This window comes from Populus alba, chromosome 19 (assembly GCF_005239225.2).
Source record: "Populus alba chromosome 19, ASM523922v2, whole genome shotgun sequence".
NCBI lineage: Eukaryota > Viridiplantae > Streptophyta > Magnoliopsida > Malpighiales > Salicaceae > Populus > Populus alba.
In genome coordinates, this window is record NC_133302.1 from 3,818,107 (window position 1) to 3,838,180 (window position 20,074).

Genomic DNA, 20,074 nt, shown 5'->3' on the forward strand with positions numbered 1-20,074 from the left:
AGAGACACATTTATTTTTATATCTTCATCTTCGTCACTGCAACCAAATACATTTTTGTTCCTACTGTATTTGTCCTTTCTATTCTAGGACAATAACTAAATGAAACCTTGGAGATAGTTTGATCGTTCATGCACAGCTGTACTGAAAACTATCTGGAAACTGGGAACTGGGAACTGGGAAGGATCATCTGTTTATCAGCTTCTCATCAGTATATCTTTTCAAAGACTAGGACATATTATTAAACCTACAGACACGCATCTGTTATAGGATAAGGGAAACCTGAAGTTCACGATTAAGCTCCTGGGTTGAGAATGTTATGATAAAGGTGAACTGAAGTTGATGATCATTTCTATCTTTCAGGGGAGAGTTAATGGATAAAATATTCAATAATTTTAATTGAGTAGAAACAAAATATATTACGAACAAAAATCTCAAAAATCATAATCCGGATACAGAAATTAAGAAAAAACTAACATACGAGCTAGTATCTCTTCGGTAGATCCATTCTGGGATGGTCCCTGTAAACATGTTCCCCGTAAGATACCTATACAGAAAGTAAAAATTGTCATTTGGTTGAAAAAGTAAGAATTATCATTTGGTTGAACATTTGTCCAAGGCTATCATTGCAAAAGACTGTCTGGATAATAACTTGAAAAAAGGATTGAGTCATTGGTCAGCTCGGGTCAACTTTTTTATTTAAACAAATGCATTTAGTTCCATTCTTTTCACAAGATATTGACCCGATTAGGTTTGGCCAGGTCGAACAGGTTTGGCAGTTCAATGTCTTATATAGTTCAACTGGAATCTCAACCCTAGCCAGGCTCCGAGTCCTGGATTTTCCAGGTCAACTTGCCTAACCAGTTTAGGTTTAATAACCATGCTTATAATATGGAAGACATTAATTTCAGAAGGTAATATAATATAGTGTACTAACATTTTCTTCAATCTTCGTAGGCCATCATAATTTGTTGGAAGATTACCATTTAATCTGTTGAAACTGAGATCCCTGTTTTCGAAAAGAAGGGTAAAAAAAAGAAGGTAAAGACCATGGTTCATAATGTAGCTGCAATCTAAAGATAGTAGCTCTAAGCATCCATGAGATTCACACTTCAATCTTCATGTAGATGAATGACAGAATGGATGATATATAAGGGATAAAGTAAATTACAAAACTTTCAGCTGTGCCATTCTGGTCAAATAAATGGGAAAATTTCCTGACAAATTGCAGTTGCTCAATCGCCTGCAACATAAATTAATTTCATGTAAGCTAAATATATATGCTGAGCTGTAAATTAAATATGATCCTGATATGAGAGTGTCAGCTGCAACAATAACTCACAGATCCTGAATGCCTGCTATAGATTCTAGGTTGGGAAACTCTGAACCATCTCCAAGTAAGTTACTTATTTTTCTGCTCAATATTAGGCAGCATATAAAAGTGAGATGTTCAGGAAAGTTGTAACTGAGACCATAAATTTAAAACAAATATCTTACAGATCAGTTAGATTAGTCAAGAGAGAGATGCTTGAAGGAATGGGTCCAGTGAAACCACCAGCTTGGATCTCTCTGTTAATACAAAATTAAAGGGGGATTAGGGTTCTGCTTCACTGATGAGTTTCAGAACTTGTTGTAAAAACTAGCACATACAATCTATCAAGTTGTTTCCAGCTCTGAATAAAATCAGGTATTCTTCCAGTGAAGTTATTGCTGCTAAGCCTTCTGCATTCGCCGAACGGAAAACACAGAATCATGAAACTTGGAGTAAAGAGATGCATCTGTAATATCAAAAACTGCAACGAATGAGTATGATGCACTATAACCATGTGAAATGAGAACCTACAGTTCCTTCAATCCGGTCAGATTAGTGAGAGCCGGGGGTAACTCTCCAGTGAGATAATTGGCACTGAGAGTTCTGCAATCACAAAAGGAGAAAAAAACTTAGCATTCAATAATCCGTTAGGACTTAATTTCTAATACAAAAGGTTGAATGAACTGACAGATTCTCTAGGTTAACCAAGCCTCCAAGCTCAGGGGGAACAGTTCCAGAAAACATATTGTTCTGAATGCTCCTGCATAAATGCCAACTCTCAGGATTACTCCTGACTAAACAATTGAACAGATTTAAATATGAAAAGAAAAAAAAAAACAAGAAATTGACTAGTAGAAAAATGCATACAGGTAACTAAGTGTGGTAATCCTTCCCAGATAGCTAGGAATTTTTCCTGTCAACCGATTCACGCCGACACACCTGTTGTTTACACAATCTATTAATTATGAGTAAGCAATTCCTTGGCTAGAAAACATGAATGCAGAATTTTCTTACAAAAATTCCAGCTTGGTATTAGCCCATTCAGGTGGTATATTGCCACTCAGGTAGTTGGCCCAGAGATCTCTGCAGAGGAGATATAATTCTAATAAAATCGAATCATTCGATGCAAATTCACGGTACTCAATCTGTAGAAATGTAGTAATTTGAAGCACTGCTTACAGATGTTTAAGGTGTGGTAGTTTCTCGATAGCCTTTGGGAGAGTACCGTCAAGATCTTGCCTTTTGAGATATCTGCATTGCAAGAACACATGCACCCATCAACTCCTCAATACTTTCAACCATTGCAAATCATCAATCAAATTGTTGATTTAAATTACAACAGCCAATGGAATAGAAAACCAAATTGTTGACATCTAGCAGAGCTCAGCTTTTCTCCGTATGATTAAACTCTTAAGCCTAAACTTCTGACAACTGGACCATTTTCTTTGCTGAAGATCCTTTTTTTGCTATTCACTACATATTTAGCTTCTTTTTATATAATTTTACTGCTAATGAATTTCATCTGAATTTCTTAAAATAAAATTCAACTATCGAATGGGGTTTATGAGGAGATTTAATCCACCACAAATAGTCCTCCGCTGTTTTCTAATAAAAAAACAATTTTTAACTCAAAATATGATATTATTAGATGATATATTTTAAAATATTTATACAGTAATATATATTTTGAATGATTTTAAAATAAAAAATATTGAGATAATAATACATTGAATTGATTTTAGTTAACTTGTCAAGTTCGTGATAAGAATCATAAGATAACCCTATAGAAAAAAATCAAAATAAATTATGAAGGTCAATTATTAATCAATCTAATATTAAAGAATAAAATAAAAAATATGACAAAAAAACTACTCAAGTCAACCACGATCAACCTCCAAACTCACAACTCGGATCAAGAGATCGATATAACTCAAAAAAAGTTTTTTAAGAACATATAAAACTCAATTTCTAATCAACTCATTGTTGAAGGTTGAAATTAGAAAAAAAAAATTCAATTAAAAAATAACAACAAAAACCCAAGTTAACCCAAGCTAACATATTAAATATGTAACCTGGAACATAAGATAAGATAACTTCATAAAAAAATTAAAAAAATTAAAAAGCTCTACTTTCAATATATTTAATGTTGAAAGTTGAAATCGACAAAAAAAAAAAAAAAACAAATCATTTAAGACCAAGATAACTCCACAAAAATGAAATTGAAAAAAATTACAAAACTCGATTATCAAAAAACCTAATACTGCAAGATAAAATTGAAAAAAAAAATCATTTGTTGAAGGGTAAAAAAAAGATTAAAAATAACCAAAAAATAAATCGAGTCAACCCAGGTTTACCTATCAAATCTGCGATCTAGGTAATAAGATCGAAATAACCCCATAGAAATTAAATAAAAAAAAAATGACTAAGCCTAATTAAAAAATATTAAATTGCAAAAGGACAAAAAAATAAAAAAAAGTATATTCATGTTAATTCGTTAAACTTGCGACTTGAATCATAACATTGAGATAAAGTCATAAAAAGTAAATAAAAAATCTCAATGCCAAGAAAAAAAATTGAATCCATGAGATCAATATATAACTTAATAAAATAAATTGAGCAAAATTATAAAGTACAATTTCTAAAACAATTTAATATTGAAGGATGAATTTAAAAAATAAAAATAAAAAAATATATATATTAAATTATTAAAGATTAAAATTAAAAAATATATATACGATTATGTGTATTTTGTTAATTCCTTCAACAAATTACAAAAGCATTGAGTGGTAAGTGAAGAGATATACATGGCAATAACGCGGCATACACCCCCAGGAAAGGAGCAGTTGCAAACAACTTTATTGTCAGCATCTGGCTTTGGAGGTAAAATTGTATCATTGCACAGTTTCATATTGCGATTCCAGCCTTTTTTGCCCAGTTGTGTTGCTACTTCAAGTAGAGCTTCCACTGCATAAATCAAAATTAAATCTCAACTTCTAATTCTGGGATGATTAGCTGGTGGCTTCTGCAATGCCTTGCCAAGAAATGTTTGCAAAAAAACACAGAATTCTGTAAACAAAGCACTGCATGATGCCATTACTAACATGGTTACAGATTTCTCTAAACACATTTGATGACTGCATTGTCGAAGAGTATGAAACAGTGAGGATTTTGCATATAAAAACACTCCTGCTAGAAGAAGGCATTACAAGTGTATGTCTTCCTCTAAACATTAAAGAATCTGCCCATCTGAACCAAATTAAAAATATGTATAGGTACCTTCATCAGGAGCAAGGCTCCCAACTTGGGCCTCCAAGTTAATTGCTCCCATGCAAAACATTAGTAACATAAGCATAAGTAAGCTAGATCTGACACTCAAAATATCAGAGAGTGCAGTAGCCATCTTCCTTAGTCTGCAATCCACTTCAAGAGTTATTTAGTAGGCTGCCTGGAGATGCATTATTATAGTCGACCTTCCATGATGTGGGGTCTTTCTTACCTTTTCTAATATGCTTTCAACAGGCACACCACTGTCAGGTGGGGTTAGGAGCAGGACCTAATACTATTGAATTTTATTGGCATGTGCTCTACAGCAGATTGATAACAACTTTTTTTAAAATATAAAGATGTTTGAGTTAGGTTAAAAGCATGCTTTGTATTTGCATTATTATCATCTCCAACTAAAGCATTTTTTACAATAGCATCATGAATAATACATAGCGGAATATTATTTTTAAGATCTTTTCAATTTTATTTGTTTTCCTCTTAATTTTTTTTTTATTTTCTCTTATTGATTTTTTCATATTGTAAAGAGCAAATACATTGATTTGATTTTTTTTATGCTGTACAAAAGTTGAGTGATGATATTTTTTTGTCATTTTTAGATTGGGTTGAATTTTTCTTATCAAAGCATGTTCATTATTGCGTTTCAGAAAATACATTTAAATTTTTTTTTTAAATTAATATTTTTTAATATTTTTGTATTATTGTAATATGATGACAGACCTAAGGACCACAACTAGACCCAATCCTATGCAAAGCCAAACCCAAGTATATGCGAACCCAAATCTAAGATTATTGGATGTAGCTCTATTTCTGGATTCAATATACTTAAAATCATATTTTATAATTTTATATTTAAATAAAAATTATTATTAACCCGCTGTAAAGTGGTAAGTCAATATTATAAAATATATATATATATATATATATATATATATATATATATATATATATATATATATATATATATATATATAAGCAAGCACTTAAAAGTACATGTTTGTATGTGCTAGAAGCCTTGTGCCTTTCCATTTTTTCACAATATTTGACCAAAAATATTGAAAGAATAGGGTATTGAACCTAGCTATAATATTAATGTAAAAGCAATAGAAAAGGAGAATTGTTATAATTACGCTATTCTATTACAAGGAGTCTAAGTACAAAAAAAAAATTACAAGAAAATTGCATTAAATAAAATATATTATCTTTGAAGAAACATATATTTCCTAACAGATGGAGCATTCTCCATCATTTTATCCTTGCTGTAAAACAAATGGTTGCCTAGATCGGTTTTCCTCCCTCCCCTGACATATAACAGTAAATATAATAACTCTAAAGATAACTTAACTGGTCAGGTTTTAAATTTATTTTTTTATGATCAAGAGTTCAAGTTTTCTTAGGATCACTGAAGACTTATATGATCATTAATTTCAGAACAGTAAGATTAATCAAGGTACACGCAAGCTGGTCTGAATACCTATATTAATAAAAAAAATAAAACAATGAACATCTTAAGTTCAAGCAATAGCAAACACATAAGAATGTTGAAGGACTAAATTGTGACTATTCACATTGTTCATGAGCAAATGTTTACTTTACCATGGGGTCATAATCCAATAAAGCATTTCTGAACAATCAAATTAAAGTAAGGACGTGTTTGGAAACATGGACACTATTTCCCAAACACAGTCTAAATCAAACACATCTAAGCATCTGTCAACCATTTCAAACAAACAGGAATAAGCAATGTATCACGAGTTTATATATTGCTATGAATAGCAGAAATTATTAAGTTTTTATTGATTGTTTTATGTAATTATCTGAACTGTGTTATTTAATAATTTTGAAAAGGTAATATAAAAAAAAAATATTATTGATGAAAACAATTTTAAAAAAAATAACAAAAATTATTTACTTCGAAAAGCCTAAAAGGCTGATTGTTTCCATTATTATATATAATAATAATACGACACTAAAATGGCATATAAAGTCAAAAGATATTAATTAATACAAAAAAAGATTTATAGCTACACAAACAAAAGCATTGAAAGAAGTTTTTATAATTAAAAAACTAAAATACCAAATACACAAAGCATTGAGAGAAGTTTTTATATATTTTTAGCTGAAAAATATTTTTGAAAAACCAAAATATCCTTCCATTAATGCAAGGAAATCATGTTCCTTGCCTTCCAGCTGTGAAATCACAAGTCCATAGCCAAGATTCACAAAAAACCTGCCACAGGCTGGTATGGGGACAGAAGGACAATAATGCATGAGACGTCGGCCAGTAGGGACTCAAATCTTTCAACTGATGTTTTGATTTTGTGTTCCATGATTATTTTAAAAAATATTTTTGAATAAAAAAATATTTTTTTATTTTTTATATTAAAATATTTTAAAAACATTTATGAACAAGAAATAGGTGGCAGGGAAACGACAAGTTCCAATTAAAGTGACCTGGAAAACAATAAAAGCTTCCCCGCAGAGAGGTTGGTTCTGATATTGAGGTGCTAGCTCCATTTATGAACTTTGCTGATGCATCTCCAATGAAGTATGATGATTTATTGCCCAAGATTCTTTCATGCCTTACCTTTCTCTTTTATATTTCACTAGCACACCTTGCAGCCAAATACTTGGATATAAAGTTTAAATTTTGGAATTTGATTCAAACTTCTTTTGGGTTTAGTAATTTGTAGTGTTAGTCTGTTAAAATAGCATTTGATTATTATCTTGGAATAAAATAGACGGTGAGAATATAATTAACATGTAGTTTTGTATTTTTTTATTTTAAAAATACAAGAATTCACTTCATAATTATTGGCTTGGTGTGAACTGGTGGCAGCGAATTACTTTTCTTGGGACCAGCATTTGGCCTTGCTACTGTATCTGTATGCTAAAAATTTACAACTTCTCACTTAGATATTTTATCAACCATCGTACATACATCAATTTCTGTCAGTCTACATATTCACCACGATCAAGCTTGTCTAATTCTCTTTCAATCAAAAGTTCGTATGCATGCCCAGTTAGAAGTAGAACTTCTTCCTCTGGTTTTGATACGTTAATTTCCATATTTCTTCTGCAAAAGACGATCTTTAAGATCACAACTCCATAACTATAAACATCTTCTTCAAGTGCTAATCTTATTCCATTCAGGTACCATATAACCTAGCTAATGCCTCTATAGCTATCGTCAAGGTTCTTGTTTTATTAGTAACTAGCAATTTTGCTTGCCCAAAATACAAAACTACGAAGAGCTAAAGGAGGATTTTGTGATCTGAAATAGATTTGCAGTCCAGACGACTGTGTTATCAGGTTAACCGATCAGCCATATTCATATGGTAAATCAATTCTTGTGGATGGAATGGCCCGAAGGAGATAGCCATGAATGCAAACCGTGTGAAATGAATGCTTTGTTTGCTAACAGTAGGAACTTTTAGTACACTGAGCCATGAACGCAAACCGTCCGAGACCCACCTTCGATGTCTAAATCAAACCCTAGTATCACTGTTTAACCCTTTTTATTTTTGTCAGGGATGTTTTGTATTGTCAAGGATGTTTGTAAATTTGATCGGAGTTATTTTTTAAAATAAATTTTTGTTATAAATTATATTACAATAATATTTTTAAATAAATTATTTTTTATATTCATTAAAAATAAATTTTCCACAAAAGTAATGAAAAACAGGTTATATCGCAACCCAAAGACCCCTAGTATAGTTTTTCACAAAAGTCTCTTGGAGAGGATAAAGAAAAGAAATAAAAAAAGGAAATGGTGAAAAAGTTGAGGAATATTTTAGTTGTTTCATCGACATATGAATTATGTGTTAACCTGCAATATAAAATATAATTTATGAAAAAATTAAGATAAAATATGGCCCTAAGTAATTTTTTCAATAAAAAAATAAAAAATAAAAAGTGATGCTGCTTCTAGCAGTGCAACTTTTAAAAATAAAAATACAAATAAATAATTTAAAAGGTTGTGATGGGTAAAAGAATTATCTTAATTTAATATTTTAAATTTTAAAATATAATTTTAAAATATAATTTATATTATTCTATAATTTCTTTGGCTGAACCATTTAAATTTTTTTATTTTGTTAAAAACCAGTATAATTAATTTCTTGTTTAAAGGGATAGTGCAACCTTTATTTTATTTTATTTTAAAATTGCGTTGGTAAAAACAATGCTACCTGTTGATTGTTTCCATTATTATATATAATAATAATACGACACTAAAATGGTATATAAAGTCAAAAGATATTAATTAATACAAAAAAAGATTTATAGCTACACAAACAAAAGCATTGAAAGAAGTTTTTATAATTAAAAAACTAAAATACCAAATACACAAAGCATTGAGAGAAGTTTTTATATATTTTTAGCTGAAAAATATTTTTGAAAAACCAAATATCCTTCCATTAATGCAAGGAAATCATGTTCCTTGCCTTCCAGCTGTGAAATCACAAGTCCATAGCCAAGATTCACAAAAACCTGCCACAGGCTGGTATGGAGACAGAAGGACAATAATGCATGAGACGTCGGCCAGTAGGGACTCGAATCTTTCGACTGATGTTTGATTTGGTGTTCCATGATTATTTTAAAAAATATTTTTGAATTAAAAATTTTATATTAAAATATTTTAAAAACATTTAAAAACAATTAATTTAATATTTTAAAAAATATCCCATAGCGTTCAGATAATAATCGTTCAGTGTGAGATATTAATCAGAGTCTTGTCAATGCTGTCTAGTTAGGTGACAAATAGAATAATTAATGTTTGATTAATCTTATTTGCAATATTTAAAAGATTTACTTTTTCAACCATTAAAATATTAATGAGATTTTCAAGGTGTTAGTTCATGCGGTTAAACTGTAGTTTTTTTTTTAAATAATTTATTTTTTTTAATTTTATTTTTCAATCGGTTTAATATGGTAATATTAAAAATAAATTTTAATAAATAAAAAATATTATTTTAATATATTTTTAAATAAAAAATAATATTTATTACTGTTTCAAATATCCCCTTTGTCTTTTCTTTTTAAAAGAGGATTGAGGATTCCAATTTTAGTTGGGAAAATAAAAGATATATAGATCACAACATCATTATATTCTTTTATCCTCCTAGCTCTATCTTCTTCTTGGAATCGTAAGTTTTGATTTGTTTTGAAAGAACAAATAAGAGTAAAAAGCTCCTAAAATAATATTTAATTGGGAAGGTGCTGATATTGCAAGTTAATGGTCAAAGTTTGAATAATAAGTAAAGTGATTAGAGTTTTTTTTTTGAATTTAGGACGTTGTAAGGAAAAAATAACACAATTAGAAATATTAAAAATAAATATAATTTAATAAGTTATTAACATATTTACCCGCGCTTCTAGATCAATAGCAATTTAATTATATATATATATATATATATATATAGAGAGAGAGAGAGAGAGAGAGAGAGAGAGAATATTTAATTGGAAAGGTGCTGATATTGCAAGTTAATGGTCAAAGTTTGAATAATAGTTCAATTGATTAGAGTTTCTATTTTTTAAAAAAATTTAGGATGGTGAAAGGAAAAAAATAAAACAATTCTAAAAAGATTAAAAACAAACATAATTTAATAACCTATTAGCATATTGGCCCGCGGTCACATATTTATCTGTGTGTGAAATGGAGAAAAGATAGGCTATAATTCTTTGAATCCACAAAACCATCGAAGAGACTCACTGGTAGTTTCTTAAAAGATGGTATATCAACGTTTTATTAGGTATTGTTTAGTTATTTTGCCGAGATAATAGGAACAAAAACGATGAAGCTAAAAATATATTTAGTTGAAGTAAAAGAGATAAAGATATAAAAATAATTTTAAAATGAAATTTTGTATTTTTAAAATATGAGGCAGAGATGACATGTTTTAGAAACAATTTTTAATATTATTTATTTCTAAAATGTTTTTATAAAAAAACTTTTAATTCTAAAATGATCAAACTAAGACATGTAAAGATATAAATAATTATTATCATAGTTTTAAAATCTGACTCAGGTGTTAACCAAGGACAAGGCCCAAGTCACAGGTCAAAAGAATCAACCATAGATGACTTAAGTCAATGTTAAAATAAAATTAGTTATTATCATAATTTTAAAATCCAATATGGAAGGGTCAATTCATGTTGACCTAGGTTAATATAAGGATAAAAATAGTTATTATCATAGTTTTAAATACCAACTTGAGGGTCGACTAGGCAAGGCTTGGAGAGTTAACCAAAGCTAATTTAAGTCAATACATAAATAAAAGTAATTATCATCATAATTTTAAATTCTAACTCGTAAATATGACAATTTAATTCGAAACAAATTTATATCAATTGGGCATGACTTGAATGTGTGGGAATTTGTTAGTCTGGCCATGGAAAAAAACCGTTGACGTATATAGTCTTTTCAAACATTAAAGGGAAAGGACAAGTTCCAATTAAAGTGACCTGGAAAACAATAAAAGCTTCCCAGCAGAGAGGTTGGTTCTGATGAGGTGCTCCATTTATGAACTTCGCTGATGCATCTCCAATGAAGTAATTTGTTGTAACCCTAGTAGTAGTGTTAGTCTGTTAAAATAGCATTTGGTTATTAGACAGTGAGAATATAATAAACATGTAGCTTTGTATTTTTTATTTTAAAAATACAAGAATTCACTTCATAATTATTGGCTTGGTGTGAATTGGTGGCAGCGAATTACTTTTGTTGGGACTAGCATTTGGCCTTGCTACTGTATCTGTATCCTAAAAATTACAACTTCTGACTTAGATATTTTATCAAACATCATACATACATCAATTTCTGTCGGTCTACATTATTGGCAGCGAATTATTTTTGTTGGGACCAGCATTTTGCCATGCTACTGTATTTGTATGCTAACAATTACAACTTCTGAATGCCTTTGGACCACTTCCAAATCAATGACTTTGGACCACTTCCATGCTTTAAAGCTCCTATGAAATGAATGCTTTGTTTGCTAACAAAAGGAACTTTAATACAGGTCCTGCCGTCCTACACCCACCTTCGACGTCTAAATCAACCCCTAATATCACTGTCTAACTTTTTTTCTTTTCTGTCAGGGGTGACGTCTAAATCAAACCCTAATATCACTGTTTAACCCTTTTTATTTTTGTAGGGATGTTTGTATTGTCAAGTATGTTTGTAAATTTAATAGAAGTTATTTTTTTGAAATAAATTTTGTTAAAAACTATATATTTGATATTAATAAAAAAATAAAATTTCCACAAAAGTAATGAAAAAACAGGTTATATCCCAACCCAAAAACCCCCTAGTATAGTTTTTCACAAAAGTCTCTTCACTACACCATTAAACAGTTTTACCGACAAATTAGATTTGTCGGTGTGAGGTACACAAACTATCGGTAAAAATATTACCGACGGAATATGTACGTTGGAATTTTGATCGTCGGCAATTTCTCATTCCGTTGCAAATTCTATTAGTAATAAAAAAAAAAAACAAACACTGTGGAACACCGACGGTTTCACAGACGACGAAGCGCGCTAAATTTTTTTTCCCCGCGAGCATTTTATCGACGGAATAATTCCGTCTGTGTTTCCAATGGTATTTACCTACAGAATAGCCGTCGGTGATTGTGGCATGGGCGGTAAATATCCAGATATCCAGAACTCTCTTTAAAATACCGACGGAATATATCCGTCGATAATAGTAATGGAAATTACCGACGGAATATATTCATCGGTTACAGTGGCATGGTTTGTAATTTGTTTCCAACTCTCGGTTAAATACCGACAGAATGTTTCCGTCTGTAATTCCGTCGATACTTATTTAAAATACGAAAAAAAATTATTTATTAACAAGAAAAAAACTTAATAACCAAATAAATTTGTTTTAAAGATTAAAAATGTAAAAACAATGTTAAATAATATTCATCCAAATATTCATTACAAATTTATTTTTTTTTAAAAAAAAAAAATAAACTAATATAGCGGCAGAGGAGGAGGAGGCTGGTTGTTACCAGAATCGTACGGGGAAAAGGGAGCACATGGATCATCACCCATCTTTGATCTAATCTCCATAACCATTTGACGGAGCTGATCATAATCTATCGAGAGGCGTTGATATTGTTGTTTCAAGGCTACGAACTCCTCTGACTAGGTGTTTGATACTGATGAAGAGCTCCCAACGGTTGAGACACTACGGGCCAACGACAAGTTTTCAGCCGTTGTGTTCCCGTACTGTTGGAGAGGTTGTAGACCCAATTTTTATTGCGTTCACCAGACGATCCGACCTCCATCCATAAATCCGGATCAAAATCCAAATGGGTCAAATGATTGTCCCTATATCTCTCCCTCAACCGGCTATTATAGGTCTCCTGAATTTTTTTTTTTAAATCATCATATTCAATTCAAGAAAACAATAACATACAAAATAAAATGATTGGACGAACATACCATAAAGTGTTGGGCATGGTTGTCCATGTACTACAGCACCCCCTTTTGGCGGTCTTAACTCTGCACGTGTGTCTCTACAAATAGCTCCATTGGACTCGGCTCATGTCTAAGAGATGTAACCTGTAAGAAAAAAAAGTTGCAAGTTAAATATATTTATAATCAACAACAAATTAATTAACAATATATTTCATTTAAATTAATCTCAATGTTTGTGATCTTGAAATTAAATTAAATTAATAAAAAATTAATTAGTTTTTCATAAATTATGTTATAAGTACATATAAAAAACTAAAACTTAAACAAACTTACATTGAGAGGTCATCCTTCCATTGTGCTAGGTACTTGCGGGTGAATTGACCCTGCTGTGAAGGCACACCAGCTCTGCGCTATGAAGGCACACTAGAAGAGCCAGCATCACAAGTTGATGCGGATGCCTCGCCGTGATCAGCACCTAAAGAGATGTCCTCCTCGCTGCTAGAAGAACTAGTTGCATTAGTTTGCTGCCGACGTGCTGTAGATTTAACTACACAAATATACCCGAATTATTACATAATTTAACTTTGATTATTTTAAAAAAATTTGGCAGCACCTCCTCTATACTGGAGACTACCCAAAGCTTTCAAACCTGCAATCTTTACAATAACCACAATCCAATTGACTCCAGCAACATCATATACAACCTAACATCTATAGAAATTCAATCATTTAAAAAAATTCGACAGCACCTCCCTTATACTGGAGACTACCCATAGTTTACAAACCTGCAATCTTTACAAGAACCACAATCCAATTGACTCCAGCAACATCATATATACAACCTAACATCTATGAAAATTCAATCATTTAAAAAAATTCGACAGCACCTCCTATATATTAGAGACTACCCACAGTTTTCATACCTATAAATATTAATAATTACACAAATATTGCAAAATCAACTCTATACAACCTAACATCTATAGAAATTCAAAATCTATATTTTTTCAACTAACATCAATAGAAATTCATAAATGACAATTAAAATTAATCAAAATAATAAAAAAACATAACAAATAATAATATCCTAAAATTAAGATAAACTAATTAAACTTAATTCTATAGTTCAATTAACATTTTAAATATAAATTCAACAGCAACAATTATTGCAAAACAAACAATAATATCCTAAATATAAGATAAACTAATTAAACTTAATTATATATTTCAATTAACATTTAAAACATAAATTCAACAACAACAATTATTGCAAAACAAACAATAATATTCTAAAATTAAGATAAACTAATTAAATTTAATTCTATATTTCAATTAATATTTTAAACATAAATTCAACAATAACATTTATGGCAATACAAACAATAATATCATAAAATTAATAAATAAAAAGAAAAAAAATTAAAGAACACTACACAAAACATCCTAAACACAAAACTAAAAAACAATACATAAATTCAAAATAAATTTAGGAATAAAAAATGCTTACCTTAATAGTGTGTTGATTTATAGATTTTATCTACCACTACCAGAAATTTTCTTAATAGCAACGGATTTACCGAAGAAATATGTTTTTTGGTAATTTGAGGTTGAAATTACCGATGGAACTTTTTTCGTCCGTAATTCAGTTGGTAACTAACGACGGACACTTTTCATCAGTAGTTACCGACTGAATTACGGATGAAAAGTTCAGAATTAAAAAAAAAAAAGGTGGGTCGCTAACGTGGAGGTTTTGGCGAGGTGATTTTTTCCTACAGAATCACCGACGAATTCAAAATGGCAGCCCCGTATAGTGACGTGACCGGTTCACCGTTAAACATTCCGATGAAATTATCAACGGATTTGAAATGCCAGATTCGTATGGTGACGTGACTGGTTCACCGTTTAAAATGCCGACAGAATCACCGAGGGATTAAATATGGAAAATCCATACGATGACGTGTTGATTTTTTTGTCAGAATAGCCGACGGACTCACCGATGAATTATTTCGTTGGTGAAACCGTCAAAAAAATTTAATATAATTCCCTGCTTGCCGACCCTCTCCTCCCTTATTTCTCCTTCTTCTTCCTAATCCCAACTCTCCCCATCTGCAAACAACTAGCCCCCAAACAAAAATCTCCCTCATCTCACCACAACAAGTTATATTTCTTGAAGTTTTATGGTTATAGCATCTGTGTTCTAATTTGCCGATGGATTTTATCAATATTTGTAAGTAATTCTATCTTTTTAAAATCTTAACATTTAAATGTTAATTTTATTGTTTTTTTAGTATATGTCTTTTGTTAGTAGATGTACATGTTTTATTGTTATTTCTCAAACAAACTTGTAGTATATGAATGTATAATTTTATACCTGTTATAGTTTGTTTTAGATTTTGTAAGATTATATTTGTTTGTAAATTGTTAAAACTTTATGGAATTATCAAATTACAAGTGTTGTTTTGAAATAATTAGTAGCTTACTTTTTTAAGTTTTATCAATGGTATTGCGGAGTGGTAATTTTTGTAAATTTATATATATTAATTTGTATGGACATTGATAAATGATAATGAATATTTAATATTTATGAGAAGTTGTGATTGGTGTGTTGGATAATCTCGAGGTAAACTAATATTTTTGCAAGTTTATTTACCTAACTTAGTTAATTAATACATGATGTCATCATAATTTTATAGAGGTTTGATATAAGTCATGGATGTATCGAGATTCACCCCAAGGATTGCGGAGGATGGATTATTGTAACGGGGTTCAGGGTTTTATTAATTTCGCAACATCTATTCCCAAATTTTTTACTGGAGGCTGTATTAGGTGTCTATGCAAGAAGTGTCAAAATAAAAAGTATATGCATCCATATGTTGTAATGATGCATCTTCTACACAAAGGGTTTATGGAGAATTACCAGTGTTGGTAGGCATATGGAGAAGTATTTGTTAGTAAGAGGAGAATGGGGGAAACGATGGTTGGGTCAACTTCTAGTGCTAGCAACGTGCATGAAGCGGCAAATGATAACATTAATCCTTACAGAAATATGGTTATGGATGGAATGAGAATGAATCAAGGTAATGTCAGTCAATGTCCAATCATAGAAGAAGAACCTAATGTAGATGCAGCTAGGTTTTTTGATTTGTTGAAAGATTCTGACGAACTATTATGGGATGGCTGCAGTTGCCGGTGTATTGGGCACTGCTCTGCTATGCACTATTCATGGTGCTACTATAGAAAATACTTTATTTGAAGATCATGATGGTCCACATACATTCTGATTATCGGCTGTGGCACATGTGTTCACCATCAAGTCAGATCACGGGATGAGTGAGGCCGGGTATGACAAAATTATTGAATGGGCGAGAAGCATTTTACCTGAAGGGAACAAGCTGAAAGAGAACTTCTATGCTGCGAAGTCCAAGATGAAACCCTTCGGTTTAAGATACCAGAAAATTGACATGTGCCCTAACTTCTGCATGTTATACTACCTTGAAAATGCTGAGATGACCGAGTGCATGACATGCAGGCATTCCCGTTACAAACCCAAAACTGGCAGGGGAAAGACTCTAGTGGCATATAAAAAACTTAGATACTTCCTGATCACACCTAAATTGCAGAGGTTATTCATGCTACCAAGAACTGCTGAGCACATGACATGGCACCATGCACATGATGTAGTTGATGGTGTGATGATGCATCCTTCTAACGGCGAAGCGTGGAAATGCTTTAACAATGTACATCCTCCCTTTTCGGTGAATCAAGGAATGTGCGTCTTAGGTTGTGTACAGATGGATTCAACCCATTTGGGTCATTTGTTGCTCCATATTCTTGTTGGCCGGTCATACTCACAGTTTATAACTTGCCACCGGGAATGTGTATGAGGTCGAAGTTCATGTTTTTATCTACTGTCATAAGCAGCTTGGGGCGGAATATAGATGTTTGTCTTTGACCGTTGAATGATGAGTTGGTGCAATTGTGGTCCTCCAGAGCTCTGACTTATGATATATCAAGGAAACAAAATTTCCTTATGAGGGCAGCTTTGATGTGGACTATCAATGATTTTCCAGCTTATAGAATGCTTTCTGGTGTGAGCACGCATGGGAAACTCGCATGTTCATACTACATGGAAAACAACAAGGCATTCACGCTAGTAAACGGAGGTAAAACTTCTTTTTTTTTACTGTCACCGTCGCTTCTTGCCATTTAATTGCAGGTACAAAAAGAACAGAAAAGATTTCTTTGTTGGTAGAGTTGAAAAAGATGTTGCATCCCCGCATCTTTCTGGTGAAGAATTGCATGATGTTGTATCAGAGTACGGTGACATTGTGTTTGGCCTTTAATCAGGTAAGTACAAGTTTCCTGGCTTTGGTTTGATCCATAATTGGGTAAAGCAAAGAATCTTTTGGGAGCTTCCTTATTGGAAGACCAATCTGCTCTGCATAACCTTGACGTCATGTACATCGAAAAGAACATGTTTGGGAACATTTTCAACACCGTCATGGATATGAAGGGGAAGACAAAGGACAACATCAAAGCTAGATTGGATATAGCTTTATACTGTAACCGTAAAGATTTCTATGAAGGTGATGACTATTCAATTGATGACGAAGAAGAAGAAAACAATTCTGACTAACTATCATGCAATTTAGATTATGTAATGAAACCCTATGTAAAACCCTTTTTTCATGTAATTTAGATTATGGATGATATATTTTGTAACATAAAATATTTATTGTTTAAGCACTGTGGTTATTGTTTTGTGTGATGGATAGTTTATCATTTAAGTTTTTGCAGGAAGGTAAATATGCAATACAAATACAACCTTTCTTGTACAGTGCAACAATCACCGACGACCATACCGACGGATTACGTCTGTCGGCATTTCATAGAGAGTTCGTAAAAAATTACTTGAAATTCCATAATCATCGACGACCATACCTACGAATTCACGTCCGTTGGCATTTCACAGAGAGTTTGAAAATAATTACTTGAAATGCCATAATTTCCAACGACCATACTGATGGATTCACGTCTGTCTTGAAATGCACAATCACCGACGACTATACCGACGAATTAACTGTCGTTGGTAAGTTGTCGGGGGGTCAATGTTACCGATAAAAATACCGACGGACTGTGCGAATTTTAAAGGGTGGTGCATTAAATGCATCTCTGACTGCGTTAGCTTGTCGACGGAATAATCGACGGATCGCGAAAAATATGGAGGGTAATTGAACATTTTGGTGCAAAATTCAAAAATTACCGATGGTTTTTTTATACTTCCCGACGGACTAAATTAAAATAAAAATAATTTTTTATTTCCATCGGTGAATCTGTCGGTAAAACTGCCGTATAAGTTCCAGCGACCGCCCCTTTGGTTCATTTTTTCTTCTCCTCCGTTTTCACCTTAAATTTGGATTTTTTTCCTCTCAATTCTTCAAAGCTTTCACCTAGAATCTCTAGCAAGATTTCTTGTGAATCTTCATCAGATTAAAAGGTATTTGTTTCTTCTATTTCATTTTACTTTAAGGGGTTTTTTTAGCTATTGTTATTTTTGTTATGTTTTTTGTTTTGGTGTATTTTTTGTATTGTAGATAAAGTTTTGAATTCAACACATTATTAAGGTAACCATATTTCATTCCTAAAGTCTATAGTTTTTTTTTTTGAATTTATTGAATATTTGTTATTGTTGTATTGACATAATTATTATTAGTTAATTTGTTGAATATTGAATTAGTAATTGAATATGTTGGAATAATTAGTAATTTTACTCTATTATTGCATGATTTGTGTTTAATTATTTCCATTGATTTTAATTGTTAGTCTAGAATTTTTTTTTTAATTTATTGAATATATTTTATTGTTGTATTGGCATAATTATTGAATAATTTATTGAATTATAATTGTTAATGTTGAATTTATCTTAGAATTAGTAATTGAATATGTTGGAATAATTATTAATTTTACTTTTATTGTTGCATGATTTGTGTTTAAGGTTTTCCATTTATTTTGATTGTTAGTCTAGAGTTTTTTTTTTAATTTATTGTTTATTTGTATTGGCATAATTATTGAATAATGTTTTTGAATTGTAATTGTTAATGTTGAATTTACCTTAGTATTAGTAATTGAATATTTTTGGAATAATTATTAGTTTTACTCTATTATTGCATGATTTATGTTTATTTTTTTCCATTTATTTTAATTGTTAGTTTAGAGTTTTTTTTTTAATTTATTGAATATATTTTATTGTTGTATTGGCATAATTATTGAATAATTTGTTGAATTGTAATTCTTAATGTTGAATTTACCTTAGGATTAATAATTGAATATGTTGGAATAATTAGAATAGATTGGGTCAATTGGTTATGGCTATTGTTAATATTTGCAAGTTGTGGATATGGGTAGTATCTAGTATATGGGAGGTGCTGTGGAATTTTTTTTAACATTTGAATTTAATTATATAATTATTTGTATAAAATTAGGTAGATGCGTAGAATGAAAACAAGAGTTGGTCGTTCACGTACGATTGCAGCTAGTTCGTCTAGAAGCAAGGATGATATTTCCTTAAGTGCCTCTCAAGAAGAGGCACCTACACCACCTGCGCCGTCAACCGATGCTGCCTCTTCCAGCACTAGTTCACAACGTAGAAGCAGCATGCCTTCGCAGCGGAATCAATTTACTCGCAAGTACAAGGTACAGTGAAAGGACGACCTTTCAATGTAAGTTTGTTAAGGTTTTATTTTTTTTTTTCAAAAAAAAATTATAACATAATTTATGAAGTAATCACTATTTCATTAATTTCATTTATTTTCAGGTTCACAAATATTGAGGTCACCTGAGTAATATCATCGACGTTTAAATCATCGATAGAGATTCCATTGTTTCAATGGAATCAGATATCCAGGCATCCTGAATGGATGCCTGAAATCAATGCATGGTTTGACAGATTTGAGGTTGGTGTTAATTTATAATTTTCAGCTTATTTCTAATAAATTATAAATAAATTATTATTTTTATTTAAAATTAATTATTTATACACAGGACAAATTCTGCTGGGAG

General features: G+C 31.1%; 1 long non-coding RNA gene across 1 annotated transcript; it reads right to left on the bottom strand.

Moving 5' to 3' along the window:
* Positions 1 to 765: 765 nt before the first annotated feature.
* LOC140954262 (uncharacterized) lies at positions 766 to 1,913 on the bottom strand. The gene is made up of 5 exons (XR_012168900.1): positions 1,841 to 1,913; positions 1,648 to 1,719; positions 1,495 to 1,566; positions 1,340 to 1,411; positions 766 to 1,240 (listed from the first exon to the last, which is right to left on the bottom strand). It is a non-coding gene; the product is annotated as an uncharacterized lncRNA (long non-coding RNA).
* Positions 1,914 to 20,074: the final 18,161 nt, after the last annotated feature.